The sequence below is a fragment of the Ambystoma mexicanum genome, chromosome 1p (assembly GCF_040938575.1).
Source record: "Ambystoma mexicanum isolate Mex_15411 chromosome 1p, UKY_AmexF1_1, whole genome shotgun sequence".
Taxonomy (NCBI): domain Eukaryota; kingdom Metazoa; phylum Chordata; class Amphibia; order Caudata; family Ambystomatidae; genus Ambystoma; species Ambystoma mexicanum.
Window position 1 is genome coordinate 1,275,550,610 of NC_090921.1, and position 12,457 is coordinate 1,275,563,066.

At 44.2% G+C, this 12,457-nt stretch overlaps 1 protein-coding gene across 4 annotated transcripts in view; it reads left to right on the forward strand.

Annotated features, from left to right (window-relative positions):
- Window positions 1–12,457, forward strand: part of BCL2L12 (BCL2 like 12) — a 513,616-nt gene that overhangs the window by 297,756 nt on the left and 203,403 nt on the right. The window lies entirely within an intron of this gene.

Genomic DNA, 12,457 nt, shown 5'->3' on the forward strand with positions numbered 1-12,457 from the left:
ACACGGTCAACCATACCACCATGCTCAATCGTCTCCGTGGCAACCTGGGTATCACCAATCGGGCTCTGGCCTAGCTGACCTCTGTCTTCTCTGATCGACCCTCCCAGGTACAACTTTGGTCCTTCCTATCTTCTATCTCTCTACCTGTGGTGTTCCCCGTGGGTCGAGCCTCTCGCCCTGGCTTTTCAACCAATACTTGGCAACTCTTGCATACTGCATCTCCTTTTTCTGCTAAAGTTTCCAGTGCTATGCTGATCAACTCCTTTCAGGCTTCCTTCAGACACCTTCTCTCATTCCCTCATCTCAGACTGCCTAATCGGCATTCAAAATTGGTGTGCTGCCAATTATCTTTGTTTAAATGCCAACAAGACTGAGATCCTCCTCATTGGTACACCTTCTCCATCCTTTCCCTTCGCTCTGACCGGCCTCCCTTGGCCCTCCTCCGGCCCCTAACTGCGAGGCCAAGAACCTCAGGGACCTCTTTGACGCCACACTTTTCTTCTCCGCACACATCTCTGACGTTTCTAAAATGTCAAACTTCTTACTGCACCTCCTTGGAGGTTCTCTTCCTTTCCTCTCCTCCTCTCAGAAGCACACTGTCTCCCAAGCTCTGATTATCTCTAGGTTGGACTACTGTAACAGCCTCTTTCTAAATCTACCTGCCTCCACTCTCCGCCCTTTACAAGAAATCCAGAACAGACTGCAAGACTTGTCCTTGGCCTCAAGCCCTGGGATCGTATCTCTCCCGCTCTGAAATCCCTTCATTGACTCCCAGTGGATGCAAGGATTACGTTTAAAACCCTCTGCGTTGTCCACAAGGCTTTCTGGGGCCTGGGTCCAAAATACCTTCAACTATCCTTCTGTATGTACCTTCCCTCTCGAGCCCTTCACTCCTCTACTTCTAACTTCTTCGGGGTCAGTCGTTTTTCAAAGAAACGAGCTTGGGGTAGATCTGTCTTCGGCTGGGGCCTCCCTTTGGAGTTGCATCCCTGCCACCTTGAAACTTGAGGAGAACCATCTACGGTTCCGCAAGCACCTCAAGACCTTCACTTCTTCCTTTGCCCCTCTTCTCCCCTGCTGGTCTGCTTTCTCTCTTGGCACGGTGCACCTGGCCCCCTCTGTCCTTCGGACCCAGGTACCCACTCACCCTGCCACCCTCATGCACTGCCTCCGGGCCACCCTTTGCCCTGGGGCCTGTATCTGTACCCATACAGTCCCTCACCCACTCTTCTGCACTTATCAGATGCACCTATCTGACTAACCTAACACTTTGCCACTTACCGGCTGCACTACCACTGTTTATCACCTTTATTTATTTTACTTATTATTTATTTTGTTCTCTCCTGTGCTACGCACTTTCCAATTTCTCCCTCTTCCATGCACTTCCCCCTTTTCCTTTCCCCATGCACTTGTGCATTCTCAATGTCACTGTGCCTAGTAAGATCGTTGTTTTTGTTTCTCCCCTATTCCCCTCCCTTTGCCTGGTCGCCCTCTGAAACACCTGTGTATGAGCGCAATATAAATAAAATATAATATATCGTATCATACCAGCCAATAAGATTTGTTTTCCATTCCACCATCTTTGTTTGGAAAACCCATTACGCGTACAATGGTAAATAAGAAAATATCCTCCCACTCTATGAATTACTACTGGCCACTTTCTAAACTTGACAGACCTGACAGTAGTCACTTCTCCTCTCATCGATCGATGCAGGGGACAGGCTGGGCTGCTATCAGAGTCTCTGACCGCATCATCCTGATGCCTCGATGGAGATCTTTGCTCTGTGCTTACCTCTGATCTTCGTGTCCTCTGGCCATCCACTGCCTCTCCTGATGGAATGTGGCTCCTTTGGTCAGAGTAAAAACCTCTTCATCTGAGGGATTTAATGCCGGATTTGGACTCGGCCAGGAGTCATTTCCTAGCCTTTCATTGAGGCTTGCTAGGCTCTGATATTTTTGCTTCTCGATTCTAGCTGTAAGGTTCAGAATATCCTTACAGGCGAGCCAGCAGCATAAGCGACTTCGACCCTTCCAATCCTACTTTAGATCCCTTTCATCAGCGCCTTGCTGGGGGTGTGGGGGTCGGAGGTGAGAACCCTGCAGTAGACCCTGTTTCCACTGGTGAGGTGATCCAGGATGCCTCACTGGGTTCCTCCTCTAGGCCGTTCTGTGGTGTTATCTCCCCAGACCTGGATTCTTTGATGGGAGAAAAGGCCCCTTTCCCACTTTTATCGAACCACTGTTCATTTGTGGGCGACCGTTCTGATATCAAGGGGTCGAGGGGCAACGGCTGTTTTTTTTTTTATTCGGGTCCTCCAGGGGCTGCGGGTATGTTTGATTTCCAACTCCCAGTAGATCACTGGGCAGGTTGGCACACCTTTTTTTCGGGCTAAGGACCGCTGGCGTAGCTATAGGGCTACCCCCAATAGCTGTTTGTGGGGTTGGCAGTTCCACACTTGCGAGCTCCATTTTGGGGCGATTCAGTTAGGGGGCCCAGGCCCAGAGGAGCCAAATCTGGCCGGATACCGGCCTCCCGGAGAGGTTTACTCTTCGGGGAGTCCACATGATCTTGCCGCTTCATTTGGAGGAGGGTCCATGAACCCAGTCCTGCCATAGCGAATGCTACACCGTGCTTCCACAGCCGCCAGTCCTCCTCACCTTTTACGGGCTCTGCACTGCAGGCTGGCAGAGCCCCCGCTCTTCAAGGGTTTTCATGTGGGATCTGCTGGGGGCTTGCTGGTAGCTGGTATAATGGCCTCTGGTTTACTCCTCTTCGGTGAGCTCTTTACTCTTCACTCCGTCACACCGAAACACTGCAACACTCCGCAGTACACTCCGCCAAATACACTTGTAGGTCTTACCTGGCAGCCTTGGGAACTTACAGGAACCTAAGTCTGTCTATTCCTTGTTTTTAACTGCATTGTTAAGAGACTGCTGTAGGAGCTGCTCAATGTACACCAAGTTAAGACCCTTCACCCAATATGGGATCGTAATCGTGCAAGCATATGTTCTGAAACTGTTTAAGATGGCTGCTGCTGCATTTGGTCTCTTTGAATATATATTTGCCATTACATTGGCCCATTGCATCTGTGGGCTTCAACGCCTTTTTGATTTGCAGATTGTAATCCTCTTCCATAAAGGCAAAGTAGTGCTCTGGGCTTATCAATCCTTCCTACTGAAAGCCTTTTAGGATTTGTATATGAATCCTTAAAAATGGTATCAAACTATTCCTAATTTTTCATCGGATACTTAAAGGATAATTTAGGACTTTGTTGTCCCTCCAATGTGATATGGACAGAAGTATAAAGACGTGGCCCTCAAATTCCATTTGGACAGAACTAAGGAATCCCATTCCTCACAAAGTTGGTTTGTGATGTATTGTATAGATCTCTGGCAAGCAAGGCCCCAAAGGTTCAGTGTATTGTAGATGCATGCAAAGTACATGGCAGGTTGGCAAACACCACTAGTTTCCACTGCAGGAGCTGCTGCTGAACCCCACAGACCCTCTCATGATGAACTGCCTCTGCTTTAGGGTCTCGGGATCAGAAATCTGTAACGATGGAACACATCATTACTGTAAGGCTTTATCACTTGGAAACTATTCCTATACTATTTCCTCACACACACATATTCATTATACCCGTTTAATCATCTGCTAAATGCCTGGAGGATGCACATACTTGTCAACACTCTTCCTGCTGTTGCTTCGGAACTCTTGTACAATGACTGTTGCCAAAGTTCCTTTTGTTATTTATGCCAGTCTTTTAGTGTTTCTTTAATGGTCTCCTTAAACTAACTTTCCCAAACTAACTGAATATATTATGCACTACAATTCGCTGTAACTTTATAAGTTCAGTTCCTTGAGTATCACTGGGAAATACAAGAAGTCCTCAAGAAATGTTGCCGCTTTGTGCGTGCTTTTATCAAAAATGTACGCAAAGAACATGATACTTTTCCCAAGCGCTATTGTGGTAACCAGTGTTCTGCTTGATGCACAGTTTCAAAACAAAGACGCTTCGACTTAGGGCAGGTGCCTGATTGCAGAGCGAGTCCTTTAGCGTTTTATTTGGCGCGCATGCATCTTGCCTTCTAGGGGATGGCATAGTTGGTTTGTTCTCGCTCGCTAGTGTGCTTGTAAACTCAGCTGCTAGGCTCTTAATCTTTGCGGTTTAAGTTAGCTGCTGAGCTTATTTCAATTACGTACAGAACGCTCTTGTTAGGCTTAAAGCTCTGCAGTCCCAAACAAGATTGACATTTCCTATTTGCTGCACTCCCACTGTTAAGTTCAGCCCTGTGTCTCCTAATCTCTTCACCACACTCCTGGATTCATACTACACTCCTGTATATATTTTCACCAACTCCTGAACGTTCCTCCTGAAATACTTAGTTGAAAATTCCGGAACTTAGAGTTAACACAGGTCTTACTTGGCTGACATTTTCTATGAAAGGAAGTTAAAGAACTTTGCCAACATTCCAAACCACCAGGGAATTACCAGGACCAATAATTTCCCAGGAACCAACTCTCCATCTTGGTTTGGGCTAGTCGTCATGTTCTAAATAGGAGGTTAAAGGAATAGTGCACTCAAAAATATTATTGTACCGAGGGTTTGGGCATGTGTTTTTAAATATATGTTGATTGATTGCACAAACATTTTCAATGCACCTTACCATAGTTTTCCTCTTTTGTACACATGCAAAATCAAGCAGCAGGGCGCGGCCATCTTGTGATAATCTGATCGGTTGCTGCATCGCCCAAGGTGGACTGCCCTGGCGGCACTAAATCATATCCCCTGCCCCTGAGTCTGACTTCACCAAACCTAGTGATATTCCCCGGCTATCTCCATGACCTTACTGGGCAGCGTAGCCAAACACACCCAGTCATCCCCTATGTGACGTGACGCAGAACCCAGAAATCAACAAGCATCAACCCAAAACACAGCCGTCACAATTCGGAATACAAAACTATAATTTAAAAGGAAATAGCAAAACAGTACAATTTTTAAAGTACTTTTATTTAACAATCAACGCTCCGACAACATCCGCGATTGCCATATTCAATGAAATGGGTAATTGTGTCCTTTTTTCTCGGTCCACAAATGTTGTGAGTCACGCGGTGTTCTTTTTGGGTAGGTATAAGAAGCGCATCAGACGCACCGTGAATCGCTACGCTTGAGCATCAGCTTGGCGCTAGTCCACCGTAAACGATGTCAGGTTGCTCCTTACCGCTGGTACTGCTTAAGGTCATATGGGCCCGTGTCGATCATCCCCAGAAAAGGGTCACTGTGACCCAGCCCTTCAAAAGTATCTGCAGCTGGCTGTTGAAAAACCTGTCTGTTGGTATCTGGAATCGATGACAACCGCAGAAAGGCACGATGTAGCTGTTTGGAAAACATAACAGAAATGTGTCTTAATAGCCGATCTTTAGTAAAATTTATCATTTTACTGATTAATTCTGCCCCACGTTAAAACTAATCTTGAACACAGACGTGAAACAATGGCAACACAGAGAAAACCATGTGAAAACGAGTCCACAATTATATTCAGAGGTTAGTGCTATGGAGTATGTTCAGCTCGAAATGGGATGCAGAAGCTGACGCTAAAATTCAAATAACACATAGATGGCCTTTTAATTAAGTATAAGCTTTGAACCTGGGGGAACCGAGTGGTAGTCTACATGCTTCTCGATGCTGGACTGCCCATGTGCCCGGGAACAAAGACAAGTACACACACAGGTTGTACTTGCGTGTCATTGCAATATGCCGCAAAGACAACCCAGTACAATGTAACCTAGCAATAACGGTGGGCTAATGATTGAGTCGTTGATCTATATAAATGGTCATAAGTAAAACTTGTATTATATTCAGCATTTCCATTTTCTTAGCGTAATGCAGAGACACCGTTCAGATCAACGCCTTTTCATAAAATTAAATTGCATGATCCTTTGTCCAGTTTTGGAATGGTGAACCTTATTATATTTGACGTTAATACACCCCTCCCTTAATTCATTCCTTTGGGGATCATGCCTTTCTCTCAAGGTCGAAAAACAATTGAACCTTATACTCTGTGCGATGCATGGGATTGCTGAGCGCGCAAGCAAAAAAATCAAAGCTGCTGACCTTCACTCAGAATGAAGATGCATTCTTAGTTTGCAACCTCTTGTCTCGGTGCATCCATGAGAAAGGGACTTGTGAGGCATAGGCACAGGAGGAAAAATGTGGGGGTTGTCAGTGCTCGCTGTTTGCGCTGCTGAGGTCTAGGGGAAACTTTGCAATGACAGAATGCGGCCTAGTCCAAAGTTGTAGTTGAAGGTACAGAAAATGGAGTCCAAGTGTTTATAGCAATAGCCCCACCTCTGCTTATGTCAGGGCCTTCTTCCCCATGGCAGCAGAAGGGCAAAGGATGCGCCCCACAGTGAAAGAGCAGGGTGTCACTTTCGCATATGCTATATGGGTGTGGGGGGCTCCACCGACCCACTCCTTCCTTACATTAGCAACAACCCCCAACCCATGCCCCTATGTATATATTGGTCAGAGTGCAGCTATTTCTCATCAACAACCCACTTTGATCAGTGAATGTCCCACAGTAGGTTGACGAAACTGGGAAGTATGAAAGCACAGCGTTACATTGTATGGCTTTCGTAAAATAAAAATGGAACTTGTTTAAAAAAAAATTGACAGAGGATAGATTTCAAAAGACAAATTGGATGCTTTATTAGGACACTTCATAAAAACATTGTTCATCAAAAAAAAGAGATGATAATTATTTGAACCTGGATGTGAACTGTTCCACCAGCTCTGCTTTAGGTGGACAGGGCACCTTGGCAATGTTTTATGGCAATGTATGTGTACTCGGAACAAAATCACACGCGATACCGTAAGTATGTATCTCCAAGACAGTCATAATAAGATCTTTCATAAAATCAAATTCCATTTCCTCATATACTGGCTTGACCACCCATTTTTTTGCTTCTTTTCGGAAAGGCCATTGCGTAGCGTAGCATCCCAAAGTCCTCGATTGTTCACGCCCTACGTTCTCGTTATGCGCTAATACCGCTAGTAATGTCCTATATTTCATACCGTCTATGCCGAAATGCAATCTCTTTGGCCTGTACTTTAGGCACATATTGTGGAACACCTCCAAATCTCCTGTGTGACAGAATTCTGTGAGTCCCTCCAGATCTCTTGATAGAGTTTTATCAAAAACTATCTTCTGAATGGCTTTATGTGGAGGTGAAGATGGAATCAACCACTTCTTCCGTTCTTGCTCCGGTGACAAAGGGCCATGTGCACATTGGTGGAAATGTTGGTTTTCTGTCCAAGAGTGAACGTTTCAACAGTGGTGCATTAGTGACCGCCATTTTTCTAGTAGAATTTCCACAGACCCATCACAAGTTTTGGAGCTCCACCAAAGATAGTTGCTGAAAGACTGGGACCACTGTAAAATATTTTCAGAAGTTTTTTTATTTTATTTTTTTCCCTGCAGCTGGGATTTTTTTTTTATTGATGGATTTGGTAACATGCCATACATCAAATTGATGGCGAATATTTGGTAACTGCTCTCGCATTGTCTTGGCTATTGAAACGTGTCTGTCCGTGGCTATGAGGCCGGATTGCATTCCCCTCGATTGGAGATTTTCCAGTTATTTTTTAAAACCAAGTTTCTCCATGGCCACTGAGGATTTACATTCGGACACCGGCACGACCACCGAACTGATTTTTACGTTCTTTGTCCTGAAAGTGGTATGTGCAGTACTTTGCTGAAAATCCAGGGCTGTCACTGTCCATCGCCAGCTAGCCTGAACCGTTTTTCGGAAAATGTACTTTGAATAGACCTTTGTTCAATTTTTCCAAGCTTCACTAATGGCAGGGAATATATATTGACGTTGAAATTTATAGTACTGCTTTTTAGCAATGAAATGGAGTCTCACAAATTCACAGAAACTGGACAACTTACTGAAACTAGACCCACTGAAAGTAAAGCAGCTGCACACAGTAGATTCCCACTTGGCAGTTTCCCCAGCATTGGTTGAGTGGACCATGAACATTTTTCATGGAGCATTTCACAGGTGGCATATATTTTGAGGTTACCCCCTTGTGATACACAAGTTACATTCACCAATGGCTTCCCACATACTTCCCCTCTCACTGAATGCACACATTTCAGCATCATTATCTTCATCAAGCAGCTGTCGAATACGATATATTTGGGCTCCTTTATTAGACTATCACCCTGTTTTAATGTGGTTTCTGACTGAACTGTGGTTGACATATCAGCCAAACTGGACATACTGTAGTCGAGATCTTGGTCTAGTTCCTCGTTCAATTGTATTGATGCTTCGGTCTGTCATTTCAGCGTCTGTTACTTGAACATGAATCAGAGAAAACATCAATGTCGATTGGTTTTTGGGTGGCCCTTTTTTGGCATGTGTCGATTGTGTCAAGTGGTCTGCAACTAATTCAAAAGCATCTTCATTACATTCAGTTTCATCTTCATCTGGTGGAGCAATCGCATTGTAGCAATGGTCCAACAACACTTTTCTGGATTTGCCGGTCACATTAAATTCATTTTCTGGCCATTGGGCAAAAGCATCTCGAGTCTGCTTATTGATTTGAACACGCTGCGCCTCAAATAATAGTTGCTCCATGGTGAAATCAGTTTGGCAAGCGGCATCTCTGATTTCTGTAGCTGTCTGTGTCTGAATAGTTCATACAGCATATGAAGGCACCAGCACAAAACACTGTTTAAAAATAAAATTGTTTGCAAATTACCTTCTTTTTCTTGTGAAACCTTCTCTTTTACTGTTACGACAGCACCAGCAAACTGGTCCACCGACTCGGATCCACGTGCCTCCTCTTCTATATCCCGATCTATTATAGATCCCTAGAAAAGAGTATCCATTCAAAATGTCATTCGTATTAGAAATCAAATAATTCCATCGCACACCTGGCTTACACAGATACACTCGTACACTGTGTGTGTCATTTAGTCAAAAAATACATTTTGAATTTGGCCTGATCGATGGCTAGTTTACTCGGTCAAAGATGATTGTGCGAAACACACTGATTGAAATGTTGCATTCAAGCAATTTGCAAAATCTGCTAGTTTATAATAATGTCACTGTCTAATAGTAACAGATCAAGGACCTACTTTCTTTCATTCGAGGGAACTGTCAGTATGCATACCTCTGGCTCTGGATCAACTACGAGGGATGATGTAATTGTAGTCGAAGCTTCAGCATCTCCCTCTAACACAGTACGTGTTTTAGTATGGATGAAAAAATTGAACACACAATGTGACGCAGACAATGTTACATATCAATAAAAAACTATGAATGAAACATTGTGTAAACGAACGACACGATGCGTAAATATGATCATATTATCTCAAATTACATGCATAAATCATTTCTGAAACTGAATAGCTAAATAAGACTACCTACGCGCTCAAAGTTGGTGTTGACTCCAAGCAAGACATGGATGCAGAATCTTGCTCCTTCACATTCAGTGAATAGTCATGGAGTTATAAAGGGAAAATTTAATTTGATTTAGAAATGCTAATCTTAAAAATTGGCATGTAAAGAGACAGATTACGAAAAGATTATGCTTATTTCAAAGTGCACTATAGCATGGTTATCTGTGCCAATAAAACGTTTTCTATGCTGCTCCTAAAACCAAGGACAGATGTTTAGCAAAATGGGGTTTAGTTATAAAGCAATACAATCTTGTGAATAAGTATTATAAGGGACATTTACACCTAAAACACCTATCCGTCCATTTAGTTACCATTTCACTACCCCAAGGGCTACATCTAAATCCGGAACTGTGACTCACCTGAGGCGGCCTGTGCATAAATAGTCGGAATTGCATTTGGGAACAATGTACGAGTCGTTCTGAGTCGATTCTTCTTTGTGTACTTGGATTGGTCGTACCTATTTGTGGCAAAGTGCAGGCTGCAGATGCAGTATCGATCACCCCTTGTGTCCTCCAAGACATTATGGGCTCTACTTTCAAGCTCTTCCGGCGCAAATCTGCAATATCTGACCCATTCTCTTATTCGATCTTTATTCCTCTGCAATACATGCATTGTAGTGCCTTTAGATTTCTTATGGGTCTTAGAAGGGCAACCGAAAACCATACATGCAGGCACTGTTAGAAATTCTTGGAAAAAAAAAAGTCAACAATGTTCAAAGATTACTTTGCATAAAAGCGTGAGAAAGCCGAATTATACCATACATTTTTTCTATGCAAGCTATGTTTTGTTCACCGAAGCAAAACCAGTGTAGCGTAGCCGGCTGTATTATAGGATAACTTTCATAAAACATTAATTGATGTGACGAAAATCGTAACCTGTTACTCGTCCCTTGAATGTACTATCTAGCATCAAAAGGAAACCTGCTTATAGACACGGTCCGCGAAGGATGCAATTCGATCCAAATTGACACTGATGACAATTGATATTTATCGATAACCTAACAAATTAAAATGAAGGCAATGAGATGAATGAACATAACACTACTGTGTACGTTCTTTCGGAATAGATAGAGATCAAGGAGATATGATTAGGTGACCTGCTCTCTTACCTTGACCACCAACCAGTTAGATTCAGCAAGCAGGGTACTTCGTGGCAGGCGAACAGGGAGATGTCCACAGGAAGCAACAACAACGCGTTAACTCGCAGTGGTCAGATTTTCAGTTATCAAGTTCACGAGTTAACTTGCAGTGCTCAAAGATGTTCTCATGTTAAATATCAAGTAGTTTGTAAAGAATTAGAAAGGAGGGTGTGTATGTGAATGAATGACGTGTATATGGCGTGGTCTTATGTGGATAGCAGGGGCGCTGCCTGCTTTAGGAGATCCTGCCTGGAGACACGGGGTCTGGCTAGGCCATGTGCACAATGGCCCCTGGGCGTAAGAGCTTTGAAGTGTACATGGTGTTTGGCACCTTGGCCGTTCCCACCCCTGCCAGCCCCCTTTGGCAGCGCACATCCACTGGTGCGAACTGCCTTGGATGGGCATGAGGTGTGCAGACAAGGCCCAGAAAACACTGCTGAATGGGGAGACACTTATGTGGATTGTAGGGGCGCGGCCTCCTTAAGGGGAGGATGCATGGAGACACCGGGTCTGGCTAGGCCATGTGTACAATGCCCCCTGGCCGTAAGATACCTTTGAAGTGTACATGGTGTTTGGCACCTTGGCCGTTCCCACCCCTGCCAGCCCCCTTTGGCAGCGCACATCCACTGGTGCGAACTGCCTTTGATAATAGAGGGGGGATGGATGGGCATGAGGCGTGCAGACAAGGCCTGGAACACTACTGAATGGAGACATACTTTTGATTCACTGAAAAACAGAAACAACCATTGATAAAAGTTAGTTGTGTTTTATTTTGTTGCTCATTTTGATGGCATAATGTACTACACATTAAAAACTTCTGGTTGCAGCACATTGTGGGAAAAGCCTCTGTACTGACTGCTGTCACTGGGGAAAGTTTCTCTAATGGCACCAAAGACACAGGTGGGTATTACTCGTCGAGCTCGGTGTCTAAGCCTCCCATAAAGTCACCATGTAAACGAACGATAGGCCACCAGCCTGTACCATGTGTGAAAGAGAAAGATACAAACTGTTTTTAAATTAACAATATTAGTGTATTAACCCTTAGTTGCCAATGACAATTCTTGTATCCAATGGCAACAGTACAAATGTTACCTAGACACTGTACAATATTGAAGGTCTATGTATTCCATTACATTTGGGACACAAAGAAATATTGCTTCACGACTGTACATGACATAAACATAAGGAGACCACTAGGATTTCCCCAAATTAAGAGTGATGTATGGAATTGCAAGACTACATTCGTTTGGCATTGATAGATCAAAGTTACGACTATATGAGAGACAACCATGAAATGGTAGTGGCCTATGTGACATCACAACTAGAGTACACTTAATCGTTACTTGGATTACGAGGGCGAACTGTTGCTTGAAGTTCATGCATAAGCACCATCACAATTCTCAACACGGTCCGTGTGAGGCAGGCTTCCCTGAAGTCTGGCAGCTCGGTAACGCATTGCGGCCCGGTCTCGCCTTCTATGTAGGCCAAGCATCCAGAGTTTTCTCAGCAGCAGTTCTCCTCTTCGGTTGGCATTAGCGCACACCGATTTCAGGTACACCAGGTGGAAACGCCGTCCATGCGACTAGGCTCAGGCTCTTGATCTGTTGAATCGTCCTCCCAACTGTCGTCCGGAGCCCCATCGTTTGCGCATCTTTCTCTTTCGAGTAATTCCTCTTCGGAATATTCCGGCTCGTACTGGTAGGGCTATATTGTTGCCATTAATAATAATAATAATAATATGTGCCAAAGAAAATAAATTGATAGTAATGGTACTGGTATCTGTTCGCACAGGCTACAAGGAACGAAGGTAGCTGACCAGAGCACAGAAAGAAGGCACAGAATACTCAA